Genomic DNA, 18,559 nt, shown 5'->3' on the forward strand with positions numbered 1-18,559 from the left:
GCTGTTCTGGCTAAGAATGAGCATGTACAGCAGGCAACATCTGTATATATTGATGTGTACATAGATGAAGGAATTATGGCTGCGGCGCATATGAAGGAGCATCTCTGCAACTTTGGCCTCCTTAGCAAGGAACCGGAAAGACTACAAGATGGTGCACAAGCGCTTGGTCTTCAGGTTTGGAAAGAGAATGACGTCCTATGTTGGAAACAAGGTCCTGGACATGCCCCTCATTGCTACATGGTGAAGCATATTTTCTCTGTGTGGAGAGTTAGTGGGACACTTTCCTGTGGGCTGCTGGTTTTGTGTTGTAGTGGCATTCATCAAGCAGAGACCGTTTGATGTTACCGCTGGGTGGGATGTTGAAGTTCATGATGCCCCTCTCAACACAATGCTTGGAGAGGTCCTTACCAGGGCGCGCAAGGAAGACCCAGCATGGAGCAGAATGTGTCAACAGCGGAGACCTCAGTGTGTGGTTTGACGCAAGCTCGCTTGCTACTGGCATGTCACTATTCCATGATAGGGGTGTGGTGGAGGATGCTTGCTGGCTACAACAAGAAAAGAACTCCCAGCAGAGCTTGAATCCATCATCAAGGGGATAAACTTGGCAATCATATGGAAATTGACTATGCTGCGACTGTTCACCATTCTGCCTGTTTGATCCAATCGAATCAAGGAAGTCCACCAGCAAAGCAGGCATCCTGGGATCAAACGGACCTTATATTTTGCTAAGTTGGTTGATACAGGAGTGTTGAAGGCAGACGTCAGGAGAGTAGTCAAAAGCTGTGTGGCTTGCCAATCCATCGACCCAGCACCTGTTTGCTGGGAGAAAGGGGAGCTGGGGGTGAGGGACCACTGGAGACGGTTGTGGTCGCCACAATTATGCGGATTTCCTGACTCTCATTGACTGCGGTCGATCCAGGTTTGTAATATGGCGGCCACTGCACTAAATACATCATCCGTCAGTTAAAGTGTTTTCCTTGAACGAGACCTTCCAACAGAGATACTAACCGACAATGGCACCACATTCACCAGTGGGCAATTCAAAAAGTTTGCTCATAGCTGGGGAGTATGCCTACAGTTCTAATGTGCCCACATATCAAGCGGAAATGGGGTCATTGAGCAGAACCACAGGACTGTCAAGACCATCACAGCCAGAACGAACTGCACAGTGTCTGAAGCGGTCTACCTGTATAACGTGACCCTGAAGGATGATATCTCATCCTACATGGTGCTGGTTGATGCATTTACAGGTCTCATGTCAGGGTAAAAGGCATAGAGACCAACCCGTTGACTGAACTGGAAACAACTGGAGATAGGTGGAAGAAAGGGGATGTCGTCTGGATTAAAAACGTGCATGGCAAATGTATAACAAGGTACATCATGTATAACTGAGGTTATCAGCACACAGGCAGTGTGAGTCACAAGCATGCCCTGTCACGTTAGGAACCTACAGCTGTCAACACAGTTGCAAGCACCCCTGGACGACACAAGCAAATCAGAGTTGGAGATCAGTGAAGCATCGCTCTGATTCACACTAACTTTATTCGAAAGTGACTCAGACATCAGTAGCCTCCTAACGGACGTAGTTTTTTTTTTTACCTACAAACCACGGATGAGAGATCAAGCGAAGATTAGGCATGTGGTGTTCCCCCCGACTTCAAAGAAGCACTCGGCGGAGGCCACCACCACCCCCGTGCCATTGCTGTGATCATGAGATTGGGGGGGGGGAAGAATAGAGAAGGCTTACCGCAAAACATGTTCGGAACAAAGTCTGTCTATTGTGCGGGCTGAGAAGGAAAAAATGAAAAGATTCAAGATGGCGACTGTGGTCTTTTAATGTCCATGGTCTTAAACTGTTCTCGAAAAATCACGTCTCACACGTGATTATGAGGTGTTCCTGGGCACCATAAATGCAGGTCACTAGGGGGAGTGAGTAGAAGCGTCCAACCTGTGTATAGTGAATGTCGTTGTGCGCCTCGTCAGATATCTTGATACAACCTGTGTAGAGTGAACTTTGCTGTGTAACTCGTCAGATTTCTTGATACAACTTGTGTATAGTTATCTTTGTTGTGCAACTCGTCAGACTTTTCCGATTTATATATAATTCTGTATTTAGATGTAGCAATTATTTAAGAAGTATATTTACTATCTCATTTTAAAACTTTAAAAAGGCATGCTATTTTAAGTAGGTACATTAGGTCATTGTTTATTTAATTTAAAATGAAATGCTGTTTTAAATTAAAATCAATGTCAAAAATCTTTAAATATTTTCTAGTCCACTTATCTTTTCCTATTGTTGTTAATACTAATCTCAATTACATTTTAAAAAATATAATTCAACCTTTTATGCTTAAAGCTTTTTATTTTTAAAAACATCACTAACTGTATTAATTTGTTCAAATTAATTCACTTTAGAGAAGTATAAATTAAACATATATAATAAACTTATACAATTACAATAATCATTAAATAAATGATAAACACTAAACAGTTTTACAAATTCGGATAATTACCTGTTATTCAAAAATATTTCAATATCAAAGCTGTGTGTTTTTCTTAAAGTCACAAAGTTACTGTTGAGGCTTTTTGAAATAACTTTGTAAACATAAATCAATTTTGCTTTCACATAATAATAAGACATGATGAATTTTGATTTTTCATTGTTAAGCATGTATTTATAAACTTCTATTTTTTAAATATTTTTTAACATTAAAAATTAAATCTCATGCACTTTTACTAGAATTAAAATATGAATATGAACATAAAATAATATAATAAAAAATCAAATGATTTGAATTCAATATTAGATTATTTATCCTATACTGAAGTAAACCCACAGACTTATGTAAAAAAAAAAGTAATTGTCAAAAATACAAAAATTGAGCAGGTGATGCAAGTTAAAGATTATATATTTTATGTATTTTGAAGTTTATCTGACAATCAAAAGAAAGCAAGTTAATACTTCACAAAAAAAATTATGCCAAAATGTTTTTAAGACTTCATAAATTATTGTTTTGCAATCAGAAAAAAGTATAATTTATAAAAATATAAGAATATAATTTACAAAAATATAAGGAAATGAAGAGCTTAGACAGGTTTTTGTGGAATTTTCTTTATATACTGAATTGAATATTTTTATTAATAAATCTTATGCTTAGTTCATATTCCAATAAATGAATAAATTAGAAATAATTTGACCTACAATTTAAACAATAAATTGACCATTAGATTTCAGATTTAACGCTACTTGATGTTTCCACATCTATGACTTTTTGAATATATGGTTTCAATAAATGGTTTCAATAAATGTTGATCAATAGTAGAATTTTATTTAATGTTACTTAACAATATAACTGTGAGAATATCATTATTGTTTCTTATGTCAATACTAGATCCATCAGTGAGCATCAAGATTACAGGCCATCAGTTCTTAGTTATTTCATAACTGTAGTTACATGATGTGGCCCATTGATTATTTGGCATTTCCACAAGGCCAGTTCTTTGTTGTTGTTAGTTTCCACTTGTGGAGATTGGTAATTGTCCTTCCAACCTTCTCTGTTGCACAGTTAAAGGTAAAGCTAGTGCATGCTTTGGCGATCTATTCCATGAAGAAACATGTTTTCTGGCGTCTTGATTAGCTTTGGACTTTATAATTATATTGTCATCACATTATTTTGATTAGTAAATATAATGGTTATTTTACATCTAAATAAACGAAAAAATTGAAAAAGTGACATTCTTAAAATTTAGAGGCTAACTTGTACATTTTCTTTTACTCATTTTCACTTTTTTTTTTACAGTGATCACCACTTATCAAGGCCCGGAAGCCACTCAGGGATAAGGGTTATTGCAAGTACATTACGTTAGTGTGGAGATTTGATGAAGTGTTTACTTAAGGGAGCGGTTCATTAGGAATTTGTTAACATTGGACTTGAACACATCCAAGTTGTAGTCCAGTAGGAAGCAGGCAGACGGAACAGAGTTCCACAGCCATGCAGTTCTAAGAAAGAAGCTTTGTTCATGGAATCCACGTTTTGATTTAGGCACAGATATAGAGTGGGGGAAATTTTTCACAGTGGATTCAACTAGACGGGTTTTTTTCATGAAAGATTGGCGAGGGGGGACCAGAGATTGGAGTTCAGACGAGCACCTGCCATGGAAATAACGATAAAACAAGGATAGGCTCACAATGTCTCTTCTGTGGGAGAGAGGTTGCAGGCATCCCCCACTAAGCCACAAAGTCTATTTTGTACTCTGTCAAGGCACTCCAAACAAGACATATTGTCATTGGTCCTAAGAGGCAAATACTTGGGATCTTATCTATTAGTGGATTGTGGAGAGTGTATCAGTAAGCTGGCTGTCCACATTACATTTAAACTTTAGCATATGAGTAGTGTCAGAAATGGAAATTCCAAAGTCTAGCCGTCCAAGGGAAGAAACTATTAAAGAAATCTTTCCAGCATATAGAGACCTAAACAGAGTAGAGGTAGGATTTTTTGCTTTAGCATTATTCAAGCGTATATAGGTCAAGGAGGCACAAGAGTTATGAGTTTATCACAGTACATTTCATTAAAGTATTCATAAAACAGTCACAGGAGTTCAACATTGTGGTGATGGGATAGACGTTGGAGATTGGCCTATAATGTGAGACCTATTAAATTTAAGATTCGTTTTTGGACCGAAAGAGGTAAGAGTAGTGGAAGATGCAACAGCCAAGATGTGGTAACAATACTCCATGCATGGGTGAATGGTGGTTTTATAGAGATATAGGATACTTTCAAGTATGAGTAATTTTCTAGTATGGTAGAAGGATCTCACCTTCCTTGCAGCAGGTTTGGCAATATCATCAATGTATTTGTTTCAAGTCATGTTGCCTATGAATTTTACACCAAAGAGTCTGAACAATGTACTTTCAAGTACAATGTTGTTTGTCATGGCAATTGATTTTTGAAAAAAATTTTTTTTATAGTTAACCAAAAGAAGCTTAGTTTAGTAGCATTATATGTTACCATTCCTTTATAGCCTCATTCCACTAGACTAAAGGTTGTTTTAAGAGGTTTATGCCATTGCCTTGGATATGTGCATTTGTTTTTTCTGATGTCTATTATAAGCATGGTGTCATCAGAAAATATATCCATCTTTGACATTATTTTAGTAGGCATGTCATTTATCATGTATCAGTGACAATAGAAATATTATATGATTTAACTTTCATGGGAAACCTTTATGCCAGATCTTGTCAAGGACTTTGCATATATCAAAGGCTATCCTCATAACTTCCTCAACCTTATCCAGTTGTATCTGCAGTAGAATGGGCTTGCATAAATCCAAACTGTTGGTCAGAAGGAAACTTAGTATTTACAAGGTGATGTACTTGTGCTTAATTGATTAATGGCTCAAATATTTTAGCAAAGAAGGAGAGGATACTGTTGGGGAAATAGTTTAGTGGGTCAGTTCTTTCCAGAATTCTTGAATACTAGTACAATGGAAGTAATTTTCCAGCTATCAGAGAAACACAACTTGGGAATGGCATGGAGTTTGGAAAGGACAGGTGCTGGCTCAGCAAAACATTTCTTAATTAGTATAGCAGAGATGAGATCTGTGAAGGTTTCTATAATATTATGAACATGATAAGACATGGTTTTCAGATCTACGAATGTTAATTTTATCTATAAAGGGAAATTTGGAAAGGTGTGGTTTGCTAAATTCAAGGTGGAGTTGGAATCAAACTATCAAGTCAACAGGTTAATTTCTCAGTTGTTGAATAGTGGAGGAATTGTTGACTGCTTCCTATTCAATATACTATTATAAATTTTCCAGAAATTATGAGTTCCTAATTTCTATGACTCAATGCATTTCAAGTTATTTCAATATGACTTTTCTTGGCTGTGGCTACTTCACTTTTACAATAGTTTATAGCATCAATAAATTTTACCTATTTTTACTTGACTTATGGCAGATGAATCAACAAAATGCATGCTACCTTTACACAATGGCAGTTGCAGACATTTTAGTTAATCATTGGGGATAGTAGGGTTTGTCTTAGTACTTCCATCTGAGAACATGTGCTTCAATGTCTGCTTTTGTAGCAGAATTAGCAGTAACCAAAATGAGAAATAGAGAGCTTACCTCGGATACGTCTGTTTTGGGCTAAGCAAAAGAGAGAGTTCCGAGATGGCATCCATGGGCTTTTATTAGCGTTTACCTAATGTAATTATCGTTGAATCATGTCTGCTCTTGCGCGATTATGCAAATATGCTGTTGCCGGCCGCTACAAAGGCAGGACACTGGAAAGGAGAGGGAGCGTTCTGCAGATTGTGTGTAGGTGATTCTGGCGAGTAGATTGTGCTTGTTACGACCCACGTGTCTGCGAGAAGCGAGTTTTTTGTCCCGTCTGTTTTTAGTTGTATTTTTTTTTTGTTTGTTTTGCCTACTACATTTTTGTTTCAGCTTTGCAACATTCAGATGACTCCTTTGTACATTGTTCAGCAGGAAGAGAAAATATATTAGTCCCTGGGATATCTCTGATGGTTTCCAATCAGCTTTTTGTAGTAACTTGTCATCTGGAGTAACAGCTCCTCAACTAGGAAGGAATGAGATTTGCTAGGAGGCAGATTGGGAATGTAAGTTATAGAAAAATTGTGTGATGCTACCAGCTGCATCTGTGTAACTCAAGAAACCGAGGCAATTATTGTGATAGAAATTAAAATAAACAAATACATGTACTTGGACGTTAGTATCTAAGGAAAGTATTGCATCTGTACTGTTAGAAACATGGTTGATGGTACAGTCTGGAGTGGAGAAAGAATGGTAGAGGAAATATAAGTAACTAACATAGGCTAGTCTGAAGTAACTTGATTATATGATTCTAGATTATGCTCTCTAGTATAGGGAAGAGTGTTACAGATTTAGATTCCAAGTCTTCACATATATGTGTTAGAGTCCTTACCACAGAAAGTGAAATTAAAGCAGATTGGGGGTGAGTTGAAAATTGGAGGTTAATTTCAGTTAATGTAAGGATATTCAAGTAGTTTACAATAAAAGATTTTACATAACTTAGATTACTTCTCAGCCCATGGATATTTGTGAATGTGAACCTCAAGAAGGAAGGCGAATTGCTTTTTTTCTGGGGGTGTTTGATTTAATCATTATTTTTGTTTGGGATGATATTTCATTTGACAGTTTCAGTTTGAGAGTAGAGTGGATTGGAAAAAATGGATCAGTTTTAACATTAGTATCAGATCCAAACTTATTAAACATTTTTACTGCTATGACTTCTTCAATAATTTAAAACGTTGATCAATTTAGAAAGTGTAAAATTTAATTTTATGTCACTGAAGAATATAACTGTAAGCAGATCATGATTATATTATATCTTGTTAATATTTGATCCATTGTTCATCATAAAGGTTACAGTCAATAAACTCTTAGTCATGATAAGTTACTCCATAACTGCAATCACTGAGGATGTCTCAAATTGCTTGTCTAGGATTCCAACAAGAGCAGATACTTATTCTTGCTAGTCTCCACCTGTGAAGGCTGATATCTGTCCTTCTAACCTTCACTGTTTCTCTGTTCAGGGTAATTACTTGAGAGATCTATTTTATGTGGAACATGTTCTCTGTTTTCTTGATTAGTTTTGTTTAAGTAGTCATTTTTGTCATTTCATCTATCACTGACATAGATCTGTGACCATGCAAGTTTAAGACTCAGGGTGGTCATGAACTGGGGAGTGTCTTGATGGTTTCTTGTTTATTAGGATTCTCAAATACATATCCGTTCTGATATGGGGGAAGTACCATGCCAACCAATGTGTAGATCACTAGCAGTAAGGTTGGTCTTAGTTTTGCACTGACTCTAATCATTAGTACTGGGTTGGTTAATTTGGTATGGCACAATCTAGGTCTAACTTCAGCTCACAGTTGGTGACATAAAATGGGCATACTTGTGTCTTTCCTGGATTAGCATTGAGTTCATTGTCATTCATGTTACAACGATCTACAAATTTAATAAAACTCAGGTTAGTCATTGGTATATTTATTGAAAAAGGTAGTTACAAGCACTGGTCCATATCAGTCCATGTTTCTATGATGCTATTTCTACGTTCCACCTGTTTCAATGAAAACCTTGCAGCTTGTGAGAATTGATTAGATAACCTTGACAACTGTTGTGTTCTTCGTCATTTGGACTGCTTTCAGTAGTCTTCACGACTGTCTTGTAATACACAGTATAATATGCAGCTGTTAGGTGTACACATGCTTTTCCTCTTATTAGTTTATCTTCATACTCATCTTCAATATATAGAAGTTGATTGCAACAGGATCATCTTGAACAAGAAACTAGCCTGATAAAACAAAAATTGCTCTCCTGTACACCATTTTCAATACTATCAATGCATCAAAACACTCAGCATTCACCAATTTTTTTTAGCAACTTTGGTTTTAGAATGCTGAAGATCTACAAACATCAGTTTTCCATTCAATTCTGCATAGTTGCTGATGTTTGAAGGCCTTAAATATAAATCAATATAAGTGATATATCTAATTAGACGAGAGACGGGGTGCTTTCTTTATAGAAACAAAAGATCCAGTCCATGTAATGTAATCATTTGTATTTACTTGCTTCTACACAAGGGAAAAGTTAGATACATGGATGGTTTTTATGTAGGAGATATCCAGCTAATAAAAATTCACTCAGTCAAAAAGAATTATTCCTCCTCTCACTGTGGACAGAACAGATTTATCTACACTTTTATCCTAGTCTGAAGTCTTGAAATTTTGCCTTCAAACTTAGCACAAGTTTTTTGTTTTTTTTACATGGAGGTCACCACTTATCAAGGCCCGGAGGCCACTCAGGGATAAGGGTTATTGCGTGTACAGTAATCAATGAGATAGTATTGTAGTAATCATTAGTATTGGAGATTTGATAGAGTGTCTTACTTAAGGGGACGGTTTGTCAGGAATTTGTTTATGTTGGACTTAAAGACATCCAAGTTGTAGTCAGATGGAAAACAGGCAAACGGAAGAGAGTTCCACAATCATGCACTTCTGAGAAAGAATTAGATGCAGATTCCATGAACAAAGCTTCTTTCTTAAAACTGCACGCCTGTGGAATTGTCTTCCGTTTTCCTGCTTTCCAGCTGACTACAATATGGTTATCTTCAAGTCTAACGTAAACACGTTCTTGATGAGCCATCCCACTTGTTAACAAATTTACCAAATTTCCATTACTAATGATTACTATATTGTCCAATTTCTACTGTACACTCTTTAACCCTTATCCTCGAGTGGCCTCTTGGGCTTGATAAGTGGTGATGCCTATGTAAAAAAAAAAAGCTCTGCTCATGGAATCTAAATTTGGATTTAGGCACAGATAAAGAGTGGGGAAAATTAAAAATCCTTAGTATTGGAGATTTGATAGAGTGTCTTACTTAAGAGGGCGGTTTGTCAGGAATTTGTTTATGTTGGACTTGAAGACATCCAAGTTGTAGTCAGGTGGAAAACAGGCAAATGGAAGAGAGTTCCACAATTGTGCACTTCTGAGAAAGAAGCTCTGCTCATGGAATCTACGTTTGGATTTAGGCACAGATAAAGAGTGGGGAAAATTATTGACAGTAGCTTCAGCCAGACGGGTGTTTCTCGTGAAAGATTAGCGAGGGAGGGACGAGAGATTGGCACTTGCCATGGAAATAACGATAAAACAAAAACAGGCTCGCAACGTCTCTTCTGTAGGAGAGAGGCTGCAGGGAAGAGAAAAAGGCATCCCCCACTAAGCTACAAAGTCTATTTTGTACTCTGTCAAGGCAGGATAGGCTGTTTTTAGCAGCTCCTGCCCAGATGTGGCAGCAATACTCCATCCTTGGACGTACTTGGCTTTTATACAAATGTTATAGAGAGAGGAGAGGTGCAAATGAACTCGAAATCTGGGCCATCAAAAATAGAACCTGGAATTGGATGACCTGATCCTATGACGCAAGTCGGTTTATGGGTCAGACCGTTGAATGGAGCAAAGTTCGAATGAACTTAAACCCTGACTGACAAAAATGAAACCCGGGAATAAGATGACGTAATTCGGCCGCAAGTAAGACCAAGGGTCAGAATGTGAGTCAATGACGTAAATTGGTTAATGGATTACGAGGTCGAAAATTCATAAAAGTCAAATGATAAACAAAAGAACGAGTCAGTCAGAGAGTGACAGCAGAAAGGAGAGGACAGACGATGCTCAACTGCCTGTCATGGTCACAACCACACCCTCTCCACCTACACTATCTCCACCACCACCTCTACCGCCGATTATGTGTATATGAATGTTTATTAAATAAACAAAGTTGTTTTATAACAAAGCGTCTCGTTATTCATTGATAAATGAACAGCGGTCATTTAATTCACTAGACGACTTACAACAAACATATATGCATAAATGTCAAACGGACTATCTCTATATCTATCGAGATATTAAAAAATCTCGGATAGTTAAAATACAGGCTTGGTGCTAATAAAATAGACGTCACCACCATACCACCCAGTATATAATACAAATAGAGAATTGCATCAGTAGTGAGATATCTTCTGGAGTGGTAGAAGGATCCCACCATTTTCCCAGTGTCCTTAGCAACAGACTTGATGTACGTGTTCCAGTTAAGATCAGGAGTAAAGGTTAAACCCAGAAGCTTGTCAAAATATGGAGCCTCCCCAAGACAAGAGCCATCCATTTCAATTGATGCCAGATGGGGATCAGAGCGTTGATGATGTAAAGATAGAAACTTGGTTTTGGATGCATTAAAAGTGACCAGCCACCTCTTCCCCCATTGTACCACTTGCTCAAGATCAGAGGAGAGAGAATCAGAGAGAACTTGGTTGTTAACGGTCTTAGATGTGCTACCATAAATAGTAGTGTCATTAGCAGAGATGTCTATGAATGATGTAAGGATGTGATTTGGAAGATCATTAATATAGATCAGGAAGAGAGTTGAGCCCAGGATGGACCCCTGAGGGACTCCAGCATTAATCCTGTGGGCTTCTGATTTTTGCCCATCAACCACTACTCTTATGAACCTATCGGAGAGAAATGATTTAATGTTAATACTTTGAATATAAAATTTCTAGCAATGTTTTAATTTGCTATCAAAATATAAACAATCTCCCTATAACAAAGAGATGAGGACAACAGTAACATGAAAAGAAAGTTATTTTAAGCATATGGTGGGAGTGGGTAGAGCTTGTATTGCGTTAAATATTACATTTTCAATAAAAGATTTCATACTTTCATTTCATTATGTCATAAAGAAATATTGTTACTCAAATTAAAATATGAGAGTAAAATGAAACAAATGAATACATGTAATCTTTTGAATACAACTGAAGAGGCAATTAGATTGCTTGATGATGATGATGATGAAGACATGCTTTCATTTCCACATACAATTGACTCCAAGTTAATGTTAGTTGCAAATGTGACAATCTGGATTGACCCTAATTTGACATGTTTTCATAAATTAAAGCTAGCAATGAAGACCTGGCATCCAATTCCACTGTGTAAAGTTTCCGAGTCGACTATCGTCGTAGTCGTAGTTTTTCCACCGGTGCGTGCGTGCATGCTCTATTTATACTACTCATCAGACGACAGTGTCACTCTTTTGTGTGTCCCGTCTTAATGGTCGTTCCTATTCTCTACATGCCCTCCCCCCACCATGTGACCACACTACCGTCGTTTTGTGGTCATGTGACTGGAGAATTCCGTGTAGTAGTGAGTTGGTCCTTGCATTTCAGGGGAAAGTGGCCTTGGTGCTCGTGTTACCCTCATGCTGCGTTGTGGGACCGGACTCGTCTGCATTGGCTTGTGGTTGATCGGATCTTGGTCCACCTCCATATCTGTTTCTGATGTGTCACAATCAGCTTCTTCCACCTCCATCATCTCATGCATGTTGCACGGTGGTTTGCTGTCCTCCCTTCTTGGTGTTTGGGGAGGTGGTTGATGGGGTTGTTGAGTGGGTGGATACTCCGGCGTATCCATGACCGGTTTGATTTTCCTGAGGAAACGGCGATTGCGTAATGTGATCCTGCCGCTACCATCCAACCGTATCCTGTACTGCCTGTTACCCATTGTCTCGACGACTCTCCCAGTTTTCGCCCATCGTCGTGGATTTGGTCCCTCCTGATTCTGCACCTGCACAGACTCGCCGACTCGGAGCTGTTGGAGGGGGCGGCTGTGTATGTCGTACTGTTCTTTGTTAAGTACGTGCCTTTTCGCCATCGCCCTCTCTCTCATCGTTGCTGCATTCAATTTTTGTAGGTCTACCGTCCTTCTTGGTGAACCGTCTTTCTTTGGAGCGACTACCATCCTCGAACACCAGATCGTAGGTGTGCCTGCTGGTACCGGTTCGATAATACCCAACGCAACATCTCGATCCAAATCATCCTTTACCCTTTTCTTCCAGTGATGAGGGACTGGAATGGGTGTGTGTATGGCCGATGGTTTCGCCCCCGGGGTAAAAGTTATATCCAGCGGCCTCCCTACCATGACTTGTAACGGTTGATGGGGGCAGGTGTTGAATGCGCTGGACTTAAAGTGTTCACGTAACCACTTCTCTAACCGTTCCCTATTATCTTCAGTGGGGGTAAACGGGATCCTCGCTGGCTTGTCTGGGACGGATTCTCTTTTCGGACATCCACACGGTGCTGTCCCACTTTCTGAAGCCGATAAATCGGCCTTTGATACTCGATGCGGGAAGTCGCGATTGATTACTCCTAGGTCTTTGAGGGCCGATTCTTACAAGTAGAATCCTGACGTGTTTTCTGAAACGTAGACCACTTGTCGCGTTTCCTTCTGACCGAGCTTAATCTGAGTCAGGACTACCCCCTTGATATCTAGGGGTTCGTCTGTGATTCCTCGTATCCTGTGGGTGGTAGTTATCAGGATCCTGTTCGTAGCGCCATGTAAAGTTTCCGAGTCGACTATCGTCGTAGTCGTAGTTTTTCCACCGGTGCGTGCGTGCGTGCTCTATGTATACTACTCATCAGACGACGGTGTCACTCTTTTGTGTCCCGTCTTAATGGTCGTTCCTATTCTCTACACACTGGAATAAAAACCTGCAGGATTTCTTTCAGGAATCCAAGGCAACAATTGCCATTGAAACTGAACACAGCATATGCATTTTAGATATGACAAACCAACATTATTAGCGACTGATTGGTTGAAATCTGGCATCGATTTTTTTTTTTTCTTTTCAGAAGCACTGTGACTGACTAAAAGCAAAACCTTCTGCTTTTGCTCTGTTTGGAAGATTGCACTGGTAAACAGTTGATTCACTCATGCAGCAGAGCCTCAAAGTACACCAATAGAAGATGAAGCCCTCACTGTTGCTAATGTCCTAGACAAAGCTAGATACTTTATCCTAGGTGGCTCAGACCTAATCATCCAGTTGATGACAAACTATCACTGAAGATATTCTTTGATAGTTCACTTGAGGACATCTCAAATACACATCTACAAAAACTCAAAAAGAAAACATGGTTCAGAATGGTCCACATCCCTAGAGTAAAGCATTGTGCCAGTGACTGTCTATCACGTCATCAAACATGCAAGCCCGTGAAAGTAGTATTACTGATGATATGGCATCAATTACATCTGATTATGGTGCATTTCAATACCCAGCTTCCCCAATGCCTGGCCTGTGGATATACAACACCACAAATGACGATATAAAAAAGATATGACTGCAGTTGCTGATATGTCACTTAATACTCTTAAATTCAAGTTAGTCAAATTTTTATCAAAATCCGCCAATTCAATCAAAACATGGTAAAGACCGACAGGTCAAGAAGAGTGACATTTTGCAATGGGAAGTTTCTAAGCAAGTATATCCTTGTGTAGCTGTCAACCCAAAAGCTGACAGTCGATGTTGACATTAAATTCGATCATCAAATTACTGCCTCAACATTGAAACATATTCTGAATCACCTGTCAATGCCAGCACCACAACTAACAGAACACAAGACTCTTATCAATCTCAACTCATCCACCCAGCCAGTGATCTCATTGAAGGAACCAGACACCCTTCCAAGTAACTCATCAGTACTGGGAATCCCTCCATCTGACCAGAGAAAATCAACTGTTGATGAACCCATTGTATCACCAAGCTGAGCCCATACAACTAAGACCAGTGATGGCTTTCTCCACTCCTTTTGTGTTACATATTCTAAGTAGATCGAGTCTCCCTAAGAAATCCCTGAAGAAGAAGATTACATAATGATGATTGAGACCTCACACAACACTTGATTCGGTGTTCCAATTTACACAGGTGTCAAAAAGAAAATCCGCACTTGTAATTTTTTCAAAAACTGAAAATTTAAACTAAATTTAATGTAACTGTTTAAACAGACTATATCTCATTTGATTGGCCTTCTATTCTTCTATAATTTTACCAGTTCATATTTGACTTTTAATTGAAATAGTCTAGTGTTCACGTCAATTTAAAAAAATAAACTTCAAATTGAGGAGGCAAAAGAAAGTCCGCACAATGGAAAATTGTTATTTAAATGTAACTTTAGGACATTAATGCAACACAAATACAACAGGAACACAATTAACTAGTCATTATTTAGTAGCATAGTCCTTCAGCAATTTGACAGCCTACAATCTTTTTGGAATTCCTTGAATTAGACTGCAGCAATACTCCGGGGAAAGGGCCTCCCACTTTTCTTTAATTTTTGTCCAAAGTGCTTCCAAATTTAAAATTTTATCATTGCATAGCTGTTGTTTGATGTAATGCCATACATTTTTGATAGGTTTGAGGTCTGGAGATTGTGCAGGCCAATCCAAACATGGAATATCATGCTCTTCCAGGAACCTCTTGACATTGCCAACTGTGCAAATGGGAGCATTATCCTACATGAAGATGGGATTTTCATCCTAATTCCGACCAAAGTAGGGTAGAAAATGCTCAGTAAACATATTAATGTACTTTGTCGAATCAATTTGACCTTGCAAGCAAACTATGAAGGGTGTGCAATAAGTAATGCCCCTGCCCCACTTCCATTTGTCTGATCTAGCTGAAATTTTGCATGTGCAATGATTTATATCTCCTCAGGTTATGTGGCAAATTACAGCTCTGAACTAATTGTGATTTCTGTTTTACAGGTGTTTGAACTGACTCAGGTGTGAAATAGAGCCTGTTGAATGCCGAGCAATGATCCGGTTTTTGTAAAGGACGCACACCACAGGAGACTTTTGATGAAATGAAAGAAACTTATGGTGATAATGCCCCATCATATAACCTTGTAAAACGCTGGCATCGTGAATTCAAACATGGTCAGAAGTCTGTGGAAACAGATCCCAGACCTGATCACCCCCCTTCTGCCATTGATGAGGCATCTACCTGTCAAGTTGAGGCTGACATTTTGGAAGATCGGCGCATTACTTTTCGCCAAATTGCCCAAGATGTCAAGATTAGTACAAGGTCTGTGGAAACTATTATTTATGACCATTTGCATATGCATAAGGTGTTTGCCAGATGGATTCCCAGGTTGCTCATACCATTCCAGAAGCTAGAACGTGTTGAGTGCTCAAGGATGAATTTGGGGATGTACCAAGAAGATGAGTCCAAGTTTTTCAAAAGACTGATTACACAGGATAAAACCTGGGTCCATCACTATGATCCAGAGACCAAAGGCCAGTCAATGCAGTGGAAGCACTTGGACTCACTACCTCCTAACAAGGCAAGGATGCAGCCCTCCGCTGGCAAGGTAATGTTCACAGTCTTCTGGGACCAGGACGGAGTAGTGATGACAGATTTCCTAGCAAAGGGTACCACAATTACAGGAGCCTATTATGCTTTACTTTTGAGGAAATTAAGGGAAGCTATCAAAATCAAGAGGCGGGGCAAGATCAGCAAAGGTACCCTCCTCCTGCAGGATAATGCTCCAGTCCACAACTTGCATGTCGCTAGATCAGAAGCATGGGCATGTGGTTATGAAATCCTCCCTACTCTCTTGACTTTCACCTCTTCCCAGCCATGAAGTTGTTTTTGAAAGGAAAGCGTTTCCTAGATGATGCAGCCTTGATTTCTGAAGTCACGTCGTGGTTGGAGGACTAAACTGGGGTGTTCTACAAAAACGGTCTCCAGAGCTGCATCAAACGATGGGAGAAATGCATAACTCTGGGTGGTTCCTCTTTAGAGAAAGACTAATAACTGTGCCAAGTTTTGTTGCTCTACTGCTATGGGAAGTGGGTCAGGGGCATTACTTATTGCACAACCCTCGTATAGGCCCTGGGCCATTGGTACTAATAATGCCCCACACCAAAACTGAACTTCCACCACCTTGCAGCGTTGAAACTTAGCACCTAGGATTAAATTCTTCGCCTTTCCTCTGACGAACGTACTGCCTACCATCACTGCCTAGCCTATTGAATTTGTTTTCATCGCTAAAAAGCACTTTTTACCAATATGAAGAGCCATGATCTTTATTGCATCTGACGAAGTCCAGACGGCGCTTTCTGTTCTTTACAGAAATCATTGGCTTGCATCTTGCAACATATCCTCGCAAATTAAATTCCTTTAATCTGTTCTTGAGATTAGAAAAAGAGCACTTTTTAACAAGATTGCAGTGTTGTTGGATCTGGGGAGCCGTTTTGAATCTGTTTCTTAGGCTGCGGATTTTGATAGCATTGTCTTCCTAGTACGACCAGATTTAGGGGCATCATGAACACTGCCTGTGTTTTGGTGCTTTTGCACAGTCTTTCGTACCGTTTTCTCCTCACATTTCAATATGCAACAAATTTCTCGATTGGATAAACCAGATTAATGAGCTCCTGACGACCACTAAGAGAAAGTCGTAGCATATGGACTAAATGTTACGTTGTATAACCTGGAACAACAACAATTACGATTAGAGATTCTTTGTTGCCTGTTGGTGGATATTTTAAATTGATAATTTAAGCTGGTTTTAAGCGAATTTGTTGCTGCGGACTTTCTTTTTGCCTCCTCAATTTAAAGATATTTTTTTAAATTGACGTGAACACTAGAATATTTCAATTAAAAGTCAAATATGAACAGGTGAAATTATAGAGGAATAAAAGGCGAATCAAATGAGGTATAGGTTGTTTAAACAGTTACATTAAATTTAGTTTAAATTTGCAGTTTTTGAAGAAATTACAAGTGCGGACTTTCTTTTTATCGGCATTGTATGTGTTTCACTAGCGTTCACCTCATTGACATTTTTTGTATCAATCTTTATAAATGTTCGACCGACTACTCACACTCGTACTCACACAAATATTGGAGGGAGTTATAAGGACTTATTACCTTGTTTACTGTTCTTGGTTAACTATTGCGTCTCTATCGTTTGTAGATCTTGATCATTGCAGTGGACAATAAACGTTTGCAGAACAAACAGGCTTTGTTTCAGTTTTATAGAACTGAAATTTTCATTTAAATTCTGTTAATATGTTAATTTTTGTATGATGTTTTAAGTAATAGTGGGGGGGGGGATAATGATCAATGATCAATAAAAGTTATTATAAATGTTTGCAATTGTTCCCGAGTCTATTATTTGTTTTTTCTCTCTTGCTTCGACCCATTGCTCTCGTCTTCGTACTAAATTTAAAAACAAGTCGATCCCCCCCTTCTCTCTCTCTCATATATATATATATATATATATATATATATATATATATATATATATATATAACACCCAACCCGACTGAAAATTCAAGATTGCCGGCCTTCCTTTACGTGCAATCTTGGGACGTTAACTTATTTCTACACCAAAAAGAAACAGAATCATAATCAAAGAAACCTTAACAAAATAAAAATAAATAAATTCAAATAATACTTACAATTTGTTTGATAAACTGCTTTCAAGAAAGAAAAGATTATATGATGTATTCAGCGAGACGAGTTTGACGGGTGGAAAGCTAAATTAATATGGCGGCGGCCTAAAAAGGTAGGTTCGCAGAAAATTAAAGCCCAACTAATTGCACTATTGCGAAACAGTGGATATTTTCGGTCAATATTAAGCATAAAACTATTATTTTATTTATCGCAATATTTTAATTGGGACAGAGCAAAATATGGCAGGGCCTGTCAAGGCGTGTTAACCGAATTGACTGAGACAAGCAATTTCCCCATCAGCAAATGTGCGACAAACTTGCCCAAGCAGTAAGCACTAGGTGTGTCAGAAACCGATCTTAAGAATGCGTTAAAAAAATTGAATAATTCGACCTCCTATTATTACAAGCTTATAACTACTTGAAAAATGTAATTCAAGCCCTAATTTTTTTTCAATTAAAGGAGCAAAGACCAAAAATTAAAAAAAAAAATAATAACAGGTTTAATAGCAAATTATACAATATTTGTCTAATTGTTACGATCAGGATTCGATGCTGAGGTTTGGGAAGGAGTGAGTCACTCGCTCGACAACAGCAGATTTCTGCCCTCTTCTTTTCCAATCGACCACACCTGGCCTCACCACCAATGTCACACCGCACAGACAGCGCACAATCTGAACGTCAGCAACACGAAATACTTTTCAAGAGAAAATGTTCACGACTCTTTTCTTTT

At 38.5% G+C, this 18,559-nt stretch overlaps 1 long non-coding RNA gene across 1 annotated transcript in view; it reads right to left on the minus strand.

Moving 5' to 3' along the window:
- The window catches only part of LOC145292231 (uncharacterized), a 36,896-nt gene extending 18,743 nt beyond the window's left edge, over positions 1-18,153 (minus strand). The window contains exon 1 of the long non-coding RNA XR_013869578.1: positions 17,836-18,153. This is a non-coding gene — a long non-coding RNA (uncharacterized LOC145292231). The remainder of the gene's footprint in view (positions 1-17,835) is intronic.
- Between the last annotated feature and the right edge of the window lie 406 nt (positions 18,154-18,559).

This window comes from Euprymna scolopes, chromosome 13 (assembly GCF_053919585.1).
Source record: "Euprymna scolopes isolate OS-2025 chromosome 13, ASM5391958v1, whole genome shotgun sequence".
Lineage (NCBI taxonomy): Eukaryota > Metazoa > Mollusca > Cephalopoda > Sepiida > Sepiolidae > Euprymna > Euprymna scolopes.